This window comes from Chiloscyllium plagiosum, chromosome 22 (genome assembly GCF_004010195.1).
Source record: "Chiloscyllium plagiosum isolate BGI_BamShark_2017 chromosome 22, ASM401019v2, whole genome shotgun sequence".
In the NCBI taxonomy this organism is placed as follows: Eukaryota; Metazoa; Chordata; class Chondrichthyes; order Orectolobiformes; family Hemiscylliidae; genus Chiloscyllium; species Chiloscyllium plagiosum.
Window position 1 is genome coordinate 47,930,991 of NC_057731.1, and position 17,889 is coordinate 47,948,879.

The 17,889-nt window shown below is 42.1% G+C and overlaps 1 protein-coding gene across 1 annotated transcript in view; it reads left to right on the plus strand.

Annotated features, from left to right (window-relative positions):
* zfyve27 (zinc finger, FYVE domain containing 27) overlaps nucleotides 1–17,889 on the plus strand; it is a 185,570-nt gene that overhangs the window by 83,195 nt on the left and 84,486 nt on the right. The gene's annotated exons all lie outside the window — the stretch shown is intronic.

A 17,889-nucleotide genomic window follows, 5' to 3' on the forward strand; every position in this document is an offset into this window, starting at 1 on the left:
TCAACCTTACTTTCGAGTTGCCAGTTCTAAACCAAAAGTTCATAGAATCCCTGTAGTGTAGAAAGAGGCCATTTGGCCAATCGTGTCTGCACTGACCCTCCGAAGAGTATCCCAGCCACCAACCCACCCCCTATCCCCGTAGATCTGCATTTACCGTGGCCAGTTCACCTGACCTGCACATCTTTGGTTGTTGGAGGAAACCGGAGCACCCAGCAGAAATCCACACAGACGCAGGGAGAATGTACAAACTCCACACAGACAGTTGCCCAAGGTTGGAATTGAACCTGGGTCCCTGTCGCTGTAGTGCTAACCATTGTGCCACCCAGTTTCTTTCTCCAGAGTGCTACCAAACTAAAGCAGTGGGTTTCAACTAATGTGACCTGATACAATGGTATGCTGCAGCAGGTGAGAAGTGTGCCGTGAAAAGTTTGGGAAGCAACGCCATTTTATCTGAGTGTCGAGATAGTGTCCATGCTTCCAATCTCCTCCAGAACCTTGGCATCAACTATTAAAAGTAGTAGCTGCTGATAGCAGCCATCTCTACCAACTGTGTATGCAAAAGCCCCCTAGACTGTACATGCATTGACTTGCGATACTGTGCACAACGTAGTCCTAAGTTTCCCAGTAACTCAACAAATTGCAGTTTATCCTACTTTGCATTTTGCTGTGTTCACGTGTAGTTAGAATTAGTTGAGTTGAGCAGATTTTGAAACGTGTCTGTGCTCCCAGTCAAAGATGGTGTATTTGTTGCCAGTGGATGCAAGGCATTAATTTTTGATCCTTCTTTAGCTTGATATATGCACTATGTTGCAAACCTCTGTAGTAAGGCTGGAACTCATGATGTTTGTGAGCCATCAGTTCAACTTAAAAAGTGGTCATAGTGTAGAATTGTTTGTCTGATTGATGTGTGCCTTGAAACTGAAAAGATAGGGAGCCACTGATCTAAAGGACCTCTGTTGGTCTTTCCAAATTTTGAGAGCTGACCCAGTTACTACAAAACACTACAGTTTGACCAAAATACAAGATGTTTTCCTCTATTCTGTCTCGGAAAGTTTATGTCCTACCAACACTGTTAAGAACCCATGACTAGCATGGGTCCTGTGATCCTTAATGCCACCCGAAGACCTTTTGTTATCTGTTATGGACCCTATGCTTGGAAGAAACCAGAAATCCAGATTAACGTTCTGGGGAATCCCACCATGGCAGATGGTTAAAAAGAAAATCTGCCTTCCTTGCATGGTCTGAGACAAAAAAAACTGCAGATGCTGGAATCCAGGCAGGAGGCTGGAAGAACACAGCAAGCCAGGCAGTATCGGGAGGTGGGGAAGTAGATGATTCTGACGAGAAGTCCTGAAGAAGGGTTACACCCGAAACGTCAACTTCTCCACCTCTTGGTGCTGCCTGGCTTGTTGTGTTCTACCAGCCTGCAGCCTGTCTATCTTGCTTGCATGGTCTGACTGTCATGTGACTCCAGACCCACAGCAATGGATTGACTCTTAACTGCCCTCTGAAATGACCCAAGCAAGCAACCTATCCAGGGCGATTAGAAATGGGCAGCAAATACTGCCCCTAGTCAGCAAACCTACAACCTACTTTACCCTCCTCCTTTGAAATTGTTTTCTTGTGGCTTTACAGTTGCTTTCAGTGTGTGAATAGCAACTGATTTCCTCTAAGTTGGATCCCTGCCTAAGTCCTAGCAGTGCACCTGTTTTGAAAAATACTTCAAGTTTTAATAACCTCTTCACATTGCACATTCTGTTCTTTTTATTTTACAGCTCCCAGTCTTGTTCTGTGAGAGTTTTGTTTGATGGAGGCTCTGTCTTGTTACTTGGCATCATGATTAAAAATATTATCAGATTACACTTCATTTCAAGAGGAATCTTTACCATTAGACATCCTTTTAAACTTACTAAGTGGCTTGGTGCAGCAGGGGCTGCTGGAGCTGAGCCATATTCTTCCTACGGGCAGAAAACTTGAATCTACATATAACCCTCAGTGTCTGACAAAGTAGTCTTAATGGACAGCACAAAAGGAGCTTCACTTTGCATCTGGCCACTGCATCTTTGAGCAGTGTTGCTAATGTAACTTTACTGTGTATCTAACCCCATGCTGTATGTGTTCTGGAAGTGTTTGATGATATCAGTAGTGTTTGATGTGGATAGTGTCGAGGATGCTTTACTTTCACTTTAAAAGAGTAGAGGGAACTTAATCTGAAACTGTTGTACTATATCGGCCATGGGAATGTTTGATGGGAACAGTACAGAGGGAGCTTTACTTTGCATTTAATCCCATTTTGTATATGTCTCAGAACTGTTTGTTGCTGACTGGGTGTTTGAAAATTATTCTGTTCTGCAACAGTGTTTTGGAAGGTAGAGTTACCAAAAATAATGCATTAGTTCAAAAAAATGAACAATTAGCAGTGATATCCTTTTCATATGTATTAATAATTGACATTGGGATAGTTTTCCTCAAAAGGTATGAACTGATGACAATTGGTAAGAAAGGAGAAGAATGAACTTGCATTCTGTTGTATCTTGCATATATTCAGGATGTCCCAAAGCATTTTACAACTAGTTAAAGTATTTTTGAAATGCAATCACTGTTAAAATGTAGGGAGTTGAATAGGCTGTTCACTTTTGAAAAATCAAAGTTGAGTTCACCAGACTGCAAGCATGTTGATAATTGGACAATGAAAGAAGGATTAGAGGTTGTAAAACTTGATTAACAATTTTGCAGACTCAGTTCAGATCCCTCTATGATAAGTGAGAATTGCAGTGCATTCCTTTTTATATCTGGAAAAAGAAAGCTTGTGCCAATCTTTGACTGATATTCCTTGACTTGGGGAGTATGTCTGCTCAGAGTTGAGAGTTTCTGTCATGGGTCTTCATGTAACTGAACAGGACAATTCTTGACCTACAGGTGTTTGGGTATGCCCCATTAGACAGAATCCAGCGTTTGGAATTTGCTTCCTTTGTTTCCTTCTATTGCTGCTGCTATGCCTCATTGTACAGTGACTCAGTGTGATTAAGCTTGGTGGGCATGGTTGAATGGTTGGTACCAAGTTCCTTCCAGTCATTAATGTCGATGCAGACATCCTTCGAGGACAACTTCTGAGTGTCTTTGGAGTGTTTTCTTTACCTTCCCCTAGAATACTGGTCGTTTGAGAGTTTAAAAAAAAACTTCAACATGAGGTGATTTTTGACCAACTGGATGCAGTATCCAGTTCATAGGAGTTGATTTTACCACAGAGTGTTGCCCGAATGTTAATCGAGCTGGCTTCAAGAAAGACACCAGCATTTGTTTGACCATCCTCCTGTTGAATCTGACAGAGGCGTTGCTGCTGGAATTTCTCTAGCTCTTTTAAGTGCTGGCGATAAGTGGTACAAATCTCTGTGACATACTGGGGAATGGTGCTGATGCCTACTTTGCAAACTTGGAGTCTTGTGAGTTACAAGATTTTGTTGTCAAACACTTGCTGTAAATAGTACAGGCTAACACTCTGCTTTGCCCTGAACTCATCCTGCATTTGAAAGGAGACTTTGGATGTTTTACTCAAGATCATTGCATTCATAGTATCAGGAAGCAGTTGCAGAATGTGATGACATTTCTTCAACTGCTGAATCTTTGGGGTACAATATTGTGTCCGGTTCTGGTCACCCTACGATAGGAAAGATACAGAGACTTTGGAGAGGGTCAAAGGAGATTTACCAGGATGCTGCCTGGACCGGAGGGCTTGTCTTATGAAGAAAGGTTGACTAAGCTCAGACTTTTCTCTCTGGAGAGGAAGAGGAAGAGAGGTCATCTGATCGAGGTATACACGATAATGAGAGGAATGGATAGAGTCAATAGCCAGAGACTTTTCACCAGGGCAGGATTGACTGGCACGAGGAGTTATAGTTTGAAGATATTAGGAGAAAGGTATGGAGGGGATGTCAGAGGAAGGTTCTTTACGCAGAGAGTTGTGAATGCATGGAATACTTTGCCAAAAGTGGTGGTGGTGGAAGCAGAGTCATTTGGGACATTTAAGCGACTGCTGGACATGCACGTGGGCAGCAGTGAATTGAGGGGTGTGTATGTTAAGTTATTTTATTTTACATTAGGATTAATCTTCAGCACAACATCTTGGGCCAAAGGGCCTGTTTTGTCCTGTACTTTTCTATGTTCTAAGGGTCATTGGACCCAAAACATTAACTTTGCTTTTTCTGCACAAATGATGCCAGACCTGCTGAATTTTTCCAGCAACCTCTGATTTTGTTTCTGATTTCCTGCATCCGCAGTTCTTGTTTTTTCTTGTTTGAAGAAGCTGTTGAAGTTTACCCCATGTTCTATCGAGTATTTATCCCTTAATTGTCATTGTTAAGAAAGATTATCTGATCATTATCACATTGCTGTTTGTGGGAGCTTACTCTTTGCAAACTGACTGCCACGCTCCACTGCATTGCAAACCGTATGTTGAGACTCCTTCATTAATTGTGAGACTCTTGAAATCATCCTGAGATGGTAGATCAGTGCAATTTCCTTCTTTTTCTGTTGTAATGAAAGGATTATGTTGCTCATAACTGTGCAGAAATCCTAGAAAAATACAATTTCCCTGTCAAACCGTGAAAGGGAGACTGCCATTTAGTTTACATGAGAGACCACATAAGTAAAGACTGAGAGCGCTTTGTTTTATCTGCAATTCACTCTGAATGAATTGCAGCCTTCAGATAGTAACTGCTTGAAGAATCACAGGAGTTAGATATTTTAAACAAGCTGACATACTTAGTAAGAGTGGTTAGAATTATAATGCATAAGACAGTCATGTATACCATTTGAGCCAAATCAGCCATTGCTCTGATTGTATCTGGCACCACCGTTTAATCTGGTGAATTAGGGAAAGTGATTTGACATGAACCGACCCTTTAGTTCACTGTTTCAAATTCAGCTGGAACTTCTGTGCAGCATGTTGGAGGGTGGAAAGGCATCATGTTTTGTGTCACAAATCTTGCTGTCCAGCTGACTTTCACAAGTCAGTGTTTGCTGTGTTTCCTCAAATGTCTCCAATCTTTGACAAATAACAGGAAACCATTAAATTCAAGCTCTCTGCATTTTATTCTGTTTCCTCGGATTAAGGAATTGAGAGACGAAGATGACCAAGGAGGGTTGTGGAGTTGGGGGGGAGCAGGGAAGAGAGGTGGAGAGGGCTGGGGAAATCAGTGGGTTAAACATAAGGCACAGAAGGCACTGTTTAATAGAGTCCAATCTAACCTCCAACTTGGGTATTGTTTCAATTGTCAGAAACACCCATTTACGTATAACGTGTTACTCTTGCGATTGTATTTACTGACAAATGTAACTTTTATTTTAACGAAAGTGCTGTTTTCCTCCAACCATTGGTGGCTCAGTGGTTAGCACTACTGCCTCCCACACCAGCGACCCGGGTTTGATTCCACCATTGGGCAACTGTTTGTGTGGAGTTTGCACAATCTCCCCTTGTTTGTGTTGGTTCCCTCCGGATGCACTGCTTTCCTTCCACAGTCCGAAGATGTGCAGGTTAGATGGATTGGCCACGCTAAATTGCCCATAGTGTCCAGGGATGTGCAGGTTGGGTGGGTTGGCTATGGTGTATGTGTTGAAAATGTGTTGCTGGAAAAGCGCAGCAGGTCAGGCAGCATCCAAGGAACAGGAGAATCGACGTTTCGGGCATAAGCCCTTCTTCAGGAACCTGAAGAAGGGCTTATGCCCGAAACGTCGATTCTCCTGTTCCTTGGATGCTGCCTGACCTGCGCTTTTCCAGCAACACATTTTCAGCTCTGATCTCCAGCATCTGCAGTCCTCACTTTCTCCTGGTGTATGTGGCCTTATGAGGATAAAGGTGTGGGTCTGGGTGGGATGATCTTCAGAGGATCGATGTGGACTAGATGGGCTGAATGGCCTCCTCCCACACTGTAGGAGTGTTCTATGATTCTATGAACTTTTGTGCATTAAAACGATCATTGTCAAAAGCCGAGAGGAGATTAGCAATAATACAATACAGTACAGCACAGGAATTGGCCTTTTGGCCCACCAAGCCTACACCTATTCCTAGTCCTTATTTTGACCCAGTATTTATTGACCCATGCACAGTTTTTATCCCTCTGTCGGTTTCCCATTCATGTGTCTATCATGATACATCTCAAGCATTCCAATGTGCCTGCTTCCACCACCTCCACTGACCGTGTATTCCAGGCACTCACCACCCTCTGTTAGAAAACTTTTTCTTGCACTTCTCCCCAAACTCCCTCCCCCCACCTCACCATGAACCTGTGCCCTCTTGTAGTTGACCTTTCCATCCTGAGAAAAAGCCAATGTCAGGAAGTGTTAAGACATCATCTCCCTTGCATCTCTTCAAACCATGTAGTTAATACCTTTTACTGCAACTTTGTTAATCTAAAACCTTTATCAAAGTGCTAAATGACTGAACATTGTATTCTTCTTATGATTTTCCCTGTCCTTGTCCTCACATTCCCATTCTCACTTGTACTGAAAACAAAATATGCAGGAGATCAGTGAGTCAGGCAGCATCCATGGAGAGCAAGCAAGCTAACATTTAGAGTCTAAATGACTCACAAACAGAAATTGCTGGAAAAACTCAGCAGGTCTGGCAGTATCTGTGGAGAGAAGTCAAAGTTAATATTGCGGGCCGAGTGATCCTTCCTCAGCAATTCCTGGTTTTGTTTCCGAATTACAGCATCCGCAGGTTTTACGGAGACGAGATGACTCTTCATCAGAGCTGATGTGAAGTGTAAGCAGTGACTCAGCCGCAGCTTTAGTTTTGCTGATTGGATAGTCAAATGATTTAATAAGAGTGGAATTTAATGCTCAGCCCTGCGATGGGAGTATTTAATCCGATGGGAGGCATAACCTTCTCATTTTCGACTTGATTTATGCACACTCGGGAAGGACTTGCAGACGGTCTTTGCTTTCTTTTTATTTCGCCTACTTTTCTAATCAACCGGTTCAGGGATGTTATTACACACCTCTGGAACAGGTGGGACTGGAACTTGGGTCGGTCCATGGGTAAGGACACTACCACTGATACAAGAGGGCCCCGCGTTTGCTCCTTTCCTTCAGTTGAGGTCATTGAGTGGGGTGTGGATTTCTATTTAATGGCCTCATTAAACTATAACTGGAATTGATAGTCACCTCGGAGAAAGTGAGGACTGCAGATGCTGGAGATCAGAGTCGAGGGAGTGGTGCTGGAAAAGCACAGCAGGTCAGGCAGCATCCAAGGAGTCGGAGAATCAATGTTTTGGGCATAAGCCCTTCGTGAGGAATCTTTTCTGAATATAGTCCGGAGTCCATGTGGGATCAGTTGGGTTGAAATCAACTCTGAGAAAGTGAGGATTGCAGATGTTGGAGATCAGAGTCGAGGGTGTGGTGCTGGAAAAGCACAGCAGGTCAGACCGTATCCGAGGAGCAGGAGAATCGACGTTTCGGGCTAGAGCCCTTCATCAGGGCTTGATCGTCAGCTTGCCACACAAGGAGAAGCCACCCATTTGGCTGCTTGTGGCTTCTCAGTTTTCAAGTGAGTGGAATCCTTCGTTCAAAGATACTTAGTGCCTGATGAAGACACTCAACATTAGGAAGGGCCTGCCAAGTCCATTTCGCCGTGATTCTCGCTATTCACGCTATTCACCTGTACCCTGGGAGCCAGTGGTCTCGAGGCCCTGGGTCAGTGTAGTACTGGGAGCAACCACTGCCTCTCTGATGACATCTGTTCAACAGAGCTGTTAGACTTTCTAGCATTCCTCACTGGGCAAGGTGTCCACCCAAAGGTTCTTAGTGCCAGCAAAAGACCTGTTGCTGAATTACGTAATCCACACCTTCCTCTTTTCCATTGGTCGGGCAAGTAGTTTTGATGTTGATATCTAGTTCACTTTTCAAAGTTAAATTAATTTTCACCACTCTTTGATGTTATTTTGTTGCGGACTTGCTAAGCCTTTTTCAGGGCTCCCTTATTATTGTACAAATGGCTACTATATTTTGGCCAAGAGAGTGACATGGAGAAGGATGGAAGTTCTGAGGAAGGAAAAGGCACTCTTACTTATCATGCCCCCTAATTGCAAGCTTGACTCTGTGTTCCTGAAATTTGATGGTCTTTTGTGTTCTAATTTCGTAGCACTTTATAAATTTTGACCAAATCACAACTAATCCCTGGAAGAGTGTAATGGCAGTAGGAATACATTCAAGAGGAAATAAGGAGGGCAAAAAGGAGGGAACATGAGATAGCCTTGACAAATTTAGATGAAAATTCAAAGGGATTCTACAAATATGTTAAGATCAAAAGGGTAACTAGGGAGAGATAAGGGCCTCTTAAAGATCAGCAAGACCGCAGGAAATGGGGGAGACACTAAAAGAGTATTTTGCAATTGTGTTTACTGTGGATAAGGATATACAAGCGAGAGACCTTGGGGAAATAAATGGCAATGTCTTGAAAAATGTCTATATGACACAGGAGGAGATGATGGACATCTTAAAACGCGTAAAGACTGATAAATCTCTGGGATCTGATCAGGTGTACCCTAGAACTTTGTGGGAAGCTAGGGAAGTGATTACTGAGCCCCTTGCTGAGATATTTGTATGATCAAAAGCTACAGGTGAGCTGCTGGAAGACTGAAGGTTGGCCCTTATTTAAGAAGGGTCCCAATATTTAAGAAAGGTGGTAAGGAAAATCCTATAGACCAGTGAGCCTGATCTCATCGGTGGACAGTTTGTTGGAGGGGATCCTCAGGGACAGGATTTAGAAAAGCAAGAACTGATTAGGGATGGTTTTGTGTGTGGGAAATCATGTCTCACTAACCTAATTGAGTTTTTTGAAGATGTAGCGAAGAGGATTGATGAAGGCAGAGAGCAGAGTGGTGGTCATGATCTACATGGACCTCAGTAAGGCATTCAGCAAGGTTCCACATAGTAGGCTGGTTAGCAAGATTAGATCACATGGTGTAGATGGACAACTAGGCATTTTGATACAGAACTGGCTCAAAGGTAGGAGACAGATAGTGGAGGGTTGCTTTTCAGGCTGGAGGCTTGTAACCAGTGGTGTGCACAAGGATTAGTGCTGGGTCCATGCCCTTTTGTCATTTATATAAATGATTTGGATGTGAACGTAGGAGGTATAGTTAGTTTGCAGATGACAGCAAAATTGGAGGTGTAGTGCAACAGGACCTCAATCAGAAGGGTTGGTGGACCGAGGAGTGGCAGATGGAATTTAATTTAGATAAATATGAGGTGCTGCATTTTGGAAAAGGGCAGAGCTTATATACTTAATGGTAAGGTCCTGGGTAGTTCTGGATGTAAATTTGCTCGCTGAGCTGGAAGGTTCGTTTTCAGATGTTTCGTCAGCATGCTAGGTAACTTCATTAGTGAGCCTCCAGGGAAACGCTGGTGTTAGGTCCTGCTTGCTAGTTATGTATTTAGATTTCCTTGGGTTGGTGATGTTATTTCTGTCTCAGTGATGTCATTTCTTTTATTCAGAGGTAGATAGGATCTGAATTGACTTAGATCCCATCTCCCTCCCTCTGTGAAAAAAACAGGAAATGACGTCATTAACCCACACAAATCTGGCCACATAAATAACAAGCAGAACATAACACCAGTGCTTCACCGGAGGCTCACTGATGATGCTACCTAGCATGATGACAAAACGTCTGAAAATGAACCTTCCAGCTCGGTAAGCAAACCTACATCCAGAACCTCCACGTGAGCTACAAATCTTCACAAAACTTGTCCTGGGTAGTGTTGCTGAATAAAGACACCTTGGTGTGCAGGTTCTTAGTTCCTTGAAAGTATAATTGCAGTTAGACAGGATAGTTAAAAAGGTGTTTGGTATGCTTGTCTTTATTGGTCACGGCATTGAGTATCGGATTTGGGAGGTCATGTTGCGGCTGTAAAGGACATTGATTAGTTGACTTTTGAAATTCTGGTCTCCCTGCTATAGGAAGGTGTTGTAGAACTTGAAAGGGTTCTGAAAAGATTGACAAAGGTGTTGCCAGAGTTGGAGGGTTTGAGCTATTAGGAGAGGCTGAAATGGGCTGGGGTTTATAAAATCATGAGGGGCATGGATAGGGTGAATAGCCAATGTCTTTTTCTTGGGGTGGGGGAGTCCAAAGCTAGAGGATATAGGTTTAAGGTGAGAGGGGAAAGATTTAAAAGGGACCTAAGGGGCAACTTTTTCACACAGAGGGTGGTGCATGTATGGAATGAGCTACTAGAGGAAGTGGTGGAGGCTGGTACAATTACAACATTTTAAAAGGCATCTGGAAGGGTACAAGAAGAATGCTGGGTCAAATGCTGGCAAATAGAACTAGATTAATTTAGAATATCTGGTTGGCACAAACTGGTTGGTCTGTTTCCATGTTTCCATCTCTATGACTCTTAAAAAGCTCGAGGAGTGGGGTTGGCGGGGTGGTTAAAGTACTCATTTTCCTTAAAAGTTGAATAGTTGTATTAGACAGCTGCTTCTGTCTAAATGCACTTGGTAACTGCCCAGCCTCTACTTCATATAGTATTGCAACTCCATTTAAAAACTACAGATCATATTGCAACTGTGCCTTGAGCAGTTTAGTCAGAAGCAATGACACTTTTCAGCTCTTCTTTCTTCACTCAAAGGGTAGTGAATCTGTGGATTCTCAACCTCGAAAGGCCTTGGAGGCCAAGTCACTTGAATATATTATAGAAGGACAGATATGTTCTTAGGTTTTAAAGACATCAAACTGTATTGGGAAATCACAGGAAGATGGTGTTGTGATAAAGGATCAGCTGTGTACCTCTTGGATGGCAGAGCAGGCTCTAAGGGCCAAATTGCCTACTTCTGCTGTTAGTTCCTATATTTCCGGAGAAGGAAGATGTTGCCAAACTGCACCTGTTTGCATAACAGCACTCTGAGTTAAAGACTGAAAATGCTGGGAACGTGGAAGAATCATTGATCTGAAAATGTTAACTGTCTTTCTCTCTCCACAGACACTCTGTCTGACCTTCTGAGCGTTTCGAGTATTTTTTTGTTTTGTTTTGGACTTACAGCATCTGCAGTATTTTGCTGTAGTAAGGTGGCAACAATCTCTCTGCTGTGTCAATTCTAGCCCCTTGCACATCTGAATTTAACTACAACACTGTTGACAGCTATGCATTCAGCCACTTGGGTGCTAAACTCTGGCGTCCAAATCAAGGAGTTGCAGACAGCTGGATTTATTGACCTGAGCTACAACAGAGTGGCCTGGTGAGCATGGTGAGCTGATTTAAGGCTGTTACGTTACAGGAGCACCACGGATTTATTGTTCAACAATTTATACAAGTGAAGTCATCAGAATATTAGTCTCAAGAATAAAGCAAGAACTACACTTGCACAGCACCAGTCATGAGCATCCTAAAACATCATACAGCTAATATGGGCATCCTAAAACATCATACAGCAGATATGGGCGTCCTAAAACATCATACAGCAGATGACATACTTTTGGAGTGTGGCACTGTTGTAGAAGATGTGGCTGCCAATTTTAGCACAGCAAATTCCACAACAGCAAAAGCAAATGAGATCACGATTGAGAGATGGATATTGGCTGCGAACTATTGCTGTAAGTTACAGAACCATGGAATGTTATTCTGGCAGCAGGGCGAAAAAAGGATAAGTTAAAACTTCAGGCATGACCATTCATTAGAAACAATCAAAGGTAGCTGTCCATCAGTTTGCCCTCACATCTAAATCCTTTCCCTTGCTCTCTTTCCAATAGGATAGGGAGATGTGTTGTGTATTCCCCGTCTCTGCCACTTTTGATCAGATTGCTTGTTCCTTTTACACACCTATCTAATTTTTGTTCACGCCGTCCCAAATGAGATCATTGAGGAAAGGGTTGGAGAGAGAATAAAACCGAATATCAAGTGAATTTGGGCAATTTATTTTTTAAGCAGAACTCTTATTCCAACCATAAAGAAAATACCTTGTGGAATTCTAACAGGATTTAATCAAAAATATCAGTGTCAAGTCTGATTTGTGTCTGTGGTCAAGAGTTCAAGCATTGCATAGACCAGGAGAAGAGATCATTGTTATTTTCTTAGTGTTCAATTTCCTTGATTTCATTTGGACAGGCTGCATTGGCTTTTAGTTAACATGTTAAGATTGGACTAGGCCAGGATTGACATGAAAACCACTCAGAGTTGTGCCCCATTCATTTTAAGGAAAATGAGCAGCAAAATGAGCTCCAATTCCTAGTATTTTTGACTCTGTTCGTATGGCTTAGGTACATTTCTTTCTCTTACTCAACTGCACGGCCCACCCCCACCCCCAAGATACCGAATCAGCACAGGTTATGTCTGCAGTACTCTCTACCTATCGCAATGGGCTTATTTTGCACAGCCTACAGACAATTAAAAGTCAAACCCAATGGCACTGAACCATTGGTACTCAACTCATGCTATTTTTCCTGATTTCTCTTACCTTCAGTAGTGCCCTGAAATGCAACTTGAAAATAAGAAATAGGAACAATCCCTTCAAACCTGCTCTGCCATGTAGCATAAATCATTGCTGATTTCTTACCTTGACTTCACCTTCTTGCACTACTTCCATGTATTACTTAATTCTCTTGGAACCACCAAGTTTCTTGTCAAGTCTGACAATTTGCCTTTCACAGTTTATAAAGGAATCTTAACAACGTTTTCTTACATGTATCTTAAAGTGCTTTTAAGGTTTTAGACGGTGAAAAGCTTGCCTAAATGACACCCGAGTAGGAGTATAGTTCTATAGTATGGTGGGATCCATTGTTTTCCATCTAATGGCGACAGAACTGTCCCTCCATCCTTCTTCCTCCACATTAAAATCTAATTATTGTGACCTGAAGAGTGAATCCAATATTCTGCCTAAACCACACCCTTTGGGGGACTTTCTACATCAACGTTACTTGGAAAAAAAAATAAGTTTTTAAAACAAATTTTTAAAATTCTGTTTTGAGTTCTGAGAATCACAGAATCCCTACAGTGTGAAACGAAGCCATTCCGCGCATCATGTCTGCACTGGCCCTCCAAAGCGCAACCCACACAGACCCAAACCCAGACCCAGGCCCATCCCCCTAACCTATCCTTGAAACCCTGTATTTCCCATGGTTAATCCATCTAGCATGCACACCCCTATCATTATGGATAATTTTAGCATGGCAGTCCACCTACCCTGCGCGTCTTTGGAATGTGGGAGGAAGCCAGAGAATCCGGAATAAACCCATGCAGACACTGGGAGAACATGCAAACTTCACACACGCACAGTCACCTGAGGCTGGAATTGAACTCAGTCACTGGTGCTGTGAAACAACAATGTTAAGCACACATCACCCTCTTGATTCAGATCTTCAAATGGAAACTGGAAAATGTTCTTAAAAGGGAAGATTACGCAAACTAGGGTAATAGTCCCTGGACTTCAGTTGGTTCTGGGTGATTTAATTGTTGTTTCTAAGATATTAAGTGGAACAGGTTGGGTAAATAGAGAGAAACTGGTTCTTCCAGTTCGGGAGTCTAGAATCCCAGGGCGCAGCATAAACATGAGCCAGATCATTCAGTAGTGAAATTAGGAAACACTTGTGCACACAAAGAGTGTTAAAGATTCAGTCTTGGCTTGGGCAAATGGGAAGTTACACTTAATCAGGCATTAATTTAAAAATTGAAATTGATAGATTTTTGGCATGTAAAAATTTGAGGGATAAGGGACAAAGGTGGATACACAGAGCATTAACTTTGATCTCAATGGTAGAATAAGCTTTTGGGGCTGACTTGTTCACCATGCCTAATTTTATTCTTATGCCAATTTTCAGGTTTTTCTTTGTTCAGAGATACTATTACATGTCTGTAATTTATCTTACAACACAGGTGATTTGGTGGTGGTGTTAATTCATTTATACTTAATCAGATGATTAATACCAATCACGGTTCCTCATTTTACCTCCCTTGTTTTCTTTTGCTTTCCACGGAATAATGGGTCTTGGTCATTTGCATGGCTTTTCCCCCGCAGTTCAAAGCCAAAACAATTGTTAGCTCGGTAATTGGCATCATATTATTCATAGGGAAGACTAGAATGCTCAGACATTGGAAAGTATGCAGGCATTCCTCTCCCTTGCCCCCTCCCCAACTCCAGCCAAAACAAGCTATCGCACAGATCAGGAGCCGTTCTGCAGGTGACCAGGAATTTTAATCCTTTACTCTCTGGAATCCTTTGTTAATAATTTACCAAGCACTTAAACGCTGAATCACTGAGGAGATTGCTCCAATTAAATCTTTATTTAATTCAAGATAAACATTCCAATAAATCCTTCACCAAACCCACACTCCTAGATTAACAAAATATTCTGATTTTTTTTCCATAAAAGGATAGATTTTAGCTCTGCTAGCAGTGCTGGGACAGATGGGTCACCATAGCTGACCTCTATGTTCCAACACAACGGAGATAAATTAGCTGTTGTGATTCTCTCAATGACCATTGCTATGAAATTCTCATGATTGTTTTCAGTAGGTGAGGCTTGTTGACCCTTGAAGTGAGAGTTTTCTCTGACCCATGCCATTCACTTGCACCCTTAGCCAAGGTACCTGTTGGTGCAGATTGTGCACATGGAAAAAGAATTGAGTGGATTTGGCAAAAGGCTGAGCACCCTTTTGATGGTAATCCATTCGGAATCATAGAATCTACTGGCACAAAAAGAAACCATTTGGTCCATTGTAACTGTGCTGGGTCTTTCTCCGTATCCAATTAATCCTAATTTCTCCCTCTCCCTATCCACAACACTCCTCATTTTCTTCCTTTTTGAATATTTATCCAATTCTCTTATGAAAGTTATTGTTGAATTTACTTCTTTCATTGTGGAGGTAGTGCGTTCCAGAGCATCAGAACTTGTTGCATAAAATAAGACCATAAGACGTAGGAGCCGAAGTTAGGCCATTCGGCCCATCGATACTGCTCCATCATTCAATCATGGCTGACAGATTTTTCAACCCCATTTTCCTGCATTCTCCCCATAATCTTTGATCCCTTTGGCAATCAAGAACGTATCTATCTCTTTTAAATATACTCAATGTCCTGGCCTCCACAGCCTTCGATGGCAATGAATTTCACAGATTCACCGCTCTCTGGCTAAAGAAGTTTCTCCTTATCTCCATTCTAAAAGGTCTTCCCTTTACTCCAAGGCTATTTCCTCAGGTTCACACCTCTCCTGCCAATGGAAATATCTTCCCGATATCCACTCTGTCCAGGCTGTTCAATATTCCATAGGTTTCAATCAGATCTCCCCTCATTCTTCTAAACTCCATTGAATACAGTCCCAGAGTCCTCATATGTTCAGCCTTTCATTCGTGGAATCATTCTCGTGAATGTCCTCTGGATCCGCTCCAGGGCTAATACATCTTTCCTGAGATAAGGAGCCCAAGATTGCTCTCAATAATCTAAATGCGATCTGACCAGAGCTTTCTAAAGCCTCAGAAAGCACGTCCCTGCTTTTATATTCTAGTCCTTTTGAGATGAATGACAACATTGTATTTGCCTTCCTAACTACCGACTCAACCGGCAAGTTTACATTAACAGAAACTTGGACTAGGACTCTCAAGTCCCTTTGCACTTCTGATTTCTGAATTTTCTCCCCATTTAGAAAATAGTCCATGCCTCTATTCTTCCTACCAAAGTGCATAACCTCTCACTTTCCCATGTGGTATTTCATCTGCCACTTCTTTGCCCACTTTCTTAACCTGTCTAAATCTTTCTACAGCCTTCCCACCTCCTCAATACTACTCCCCTGCCAGAATGCCTTCAGTTCCTTCATCCAGATCATTAATGTATAAAGGGAAAAGTTATGGTCCCAACACTGACTCTTGTGGGACATTACTAGTCACTGGCTTCCATCCTGAAAAGGACCCTTTTATCCCCACTCTCTGCCTTCTGCCAGACAGCCAAGCTTCTATCCATACTAGCACCTTGCCTCTAACACCATGGGCCCTTATCTTACTCAGCGGCCTCCTGTGTAGCGGCACCTTAAAGTTCAGATAGTTAATAACCACTGAGTCTGTTGATCTAACCTGCTCATTAACTCCTCAAAGAATTATGACAGATTTGTCAGGCATGACCTCCCCTTGATGAAACCATGCTGAATTGCCCTGTTTTACCAATCACTTCCAAGTATTCAGAATCTTGCCAATGACTGAGGTCAGGCTAATCTATAATTTCCCGTCTATTGCCTTGCTCCCTTCTAAAACGGGGAGGTTATATTAATGATTTTCCAGTCCTCTGGGACCTTCCCTAGTCCAGTGATACCTGAAAGGTCAATACTAAAGCCTTCACTATCTCTTCAGTTATCTCTTTCAGAACTCTAGGGTGTAGCCCATCTGGTCCAAGCGATCTATCCACTTTCAAACCTTGCAAGTTTTCTAGCAACTTTTCCTTGGTGATAGCCACCTTATTCATCTCTGCCCCTCGACGCTCTTGAATTTTTGGGATATTGCTCGTGTCTTCCACAATGAAGACTGACACAAAGTGCTTATTCAGTTCCTCAGCTATTTCTTTGTTCCCCATTACTACTTCTCCATACATAAATAGAAATTCTTCTTATCTTCCCACTGATTCTTTTGCAATTATGTTAAATCTTGTCCTTCGATGCTGGTCACCATGGCAGTGTATTACATGGCTCCATACTGTGATTCTTTACAATTTTGAACAAAAATGTTTTTTTGTGCCTCTATTTTTTAAAAAAATGCCAATAATCTATCTTGTATAATGGCCATATAAACTTTGTTTACCACCCTCAGAAGAGGCTGGCTATTTTATTTTGAATGAATTCCCATTGTTATTTCAGTTCATCGCCTGAGTGGCAGGAAAAGTTCGTTACTCATGCAATTTCTGTACCCCTCCTCCTAGATGGATTTTTGTCTATTTTCCATCCCTTTAACTTTCCTTTTCGACTGCTGATGGTAGCTCTAAATTTGGCTGTCTGCTGACAAGGTAAGTGAGCTGATCTGATTATTGTGAGAGATACTCAGTGTTTCAGACAGTCAGCTTCTACCAGGCTTTCTGTTTCCTCCCATAGCCCTTTACAGTACTGGACTTCACATACTTATCTACTGATTGTTGACAACTTGGCTTTTTTTGGTCACATTCACCTCTACCTCAGAGGTTTCTAGGTACAAATAAAGAAAAAAGGTGCTGGAAATATTTGGCATGTCCGGCAGGAATTTTGGAGCGAGAAACCAAGTTAAAGCCCTGAGTTGAATGTGCCATTTTTAGATCTGGGGTTCAGGGGTTCTGAAGAAGAGTCACTTTCCATTTGAGATGTGAATTGCTCTCTCCACAGATGCTTCTAGACCTCCTGAATATTTCTAACATTTTCTCTTCTAATTTTAAATTGACTGCATCTGTACTATTTTGCTTTTATGTTTGTGGGTTCAAGTCCCTCTCTTTTGTAAGTATTCTAGACTGACATTTCAGAAACAGCAGCTTGTGTTTCTCTGACCAGCTTTAGTATAGTGCAAATGATATTTACTAGAATAATACCAGGAATAGTTTAAGATGTTACCTTATTGGAATATTCAAAGTTATGACCAATTTTGACATAGTAAAGAAGGATATTCTGTTTCCACCAATTGTTAAGATCATGTCCAAAACCCGGCTCAAAGAGTTGAGTTTAAAGGCAGAGAGAATGATAAAGAGGTTTAGAGGGATATCCTATGGTTTGGGGACTGAGCACACATTCATCCTTGGTAAAAACAATGACTACAGATGCTGGAAACCAGATTCTGGATTAGTGGTGCTGGAAGAGCACAGCAGTTCAGGCAGCATCCGAGGAGCAGTAAAATCGACGTTTCGGGCAAAAAGGAATAAAGGGAATAAAATCAGAGAGCCTGAAGCGTGGAGAGATA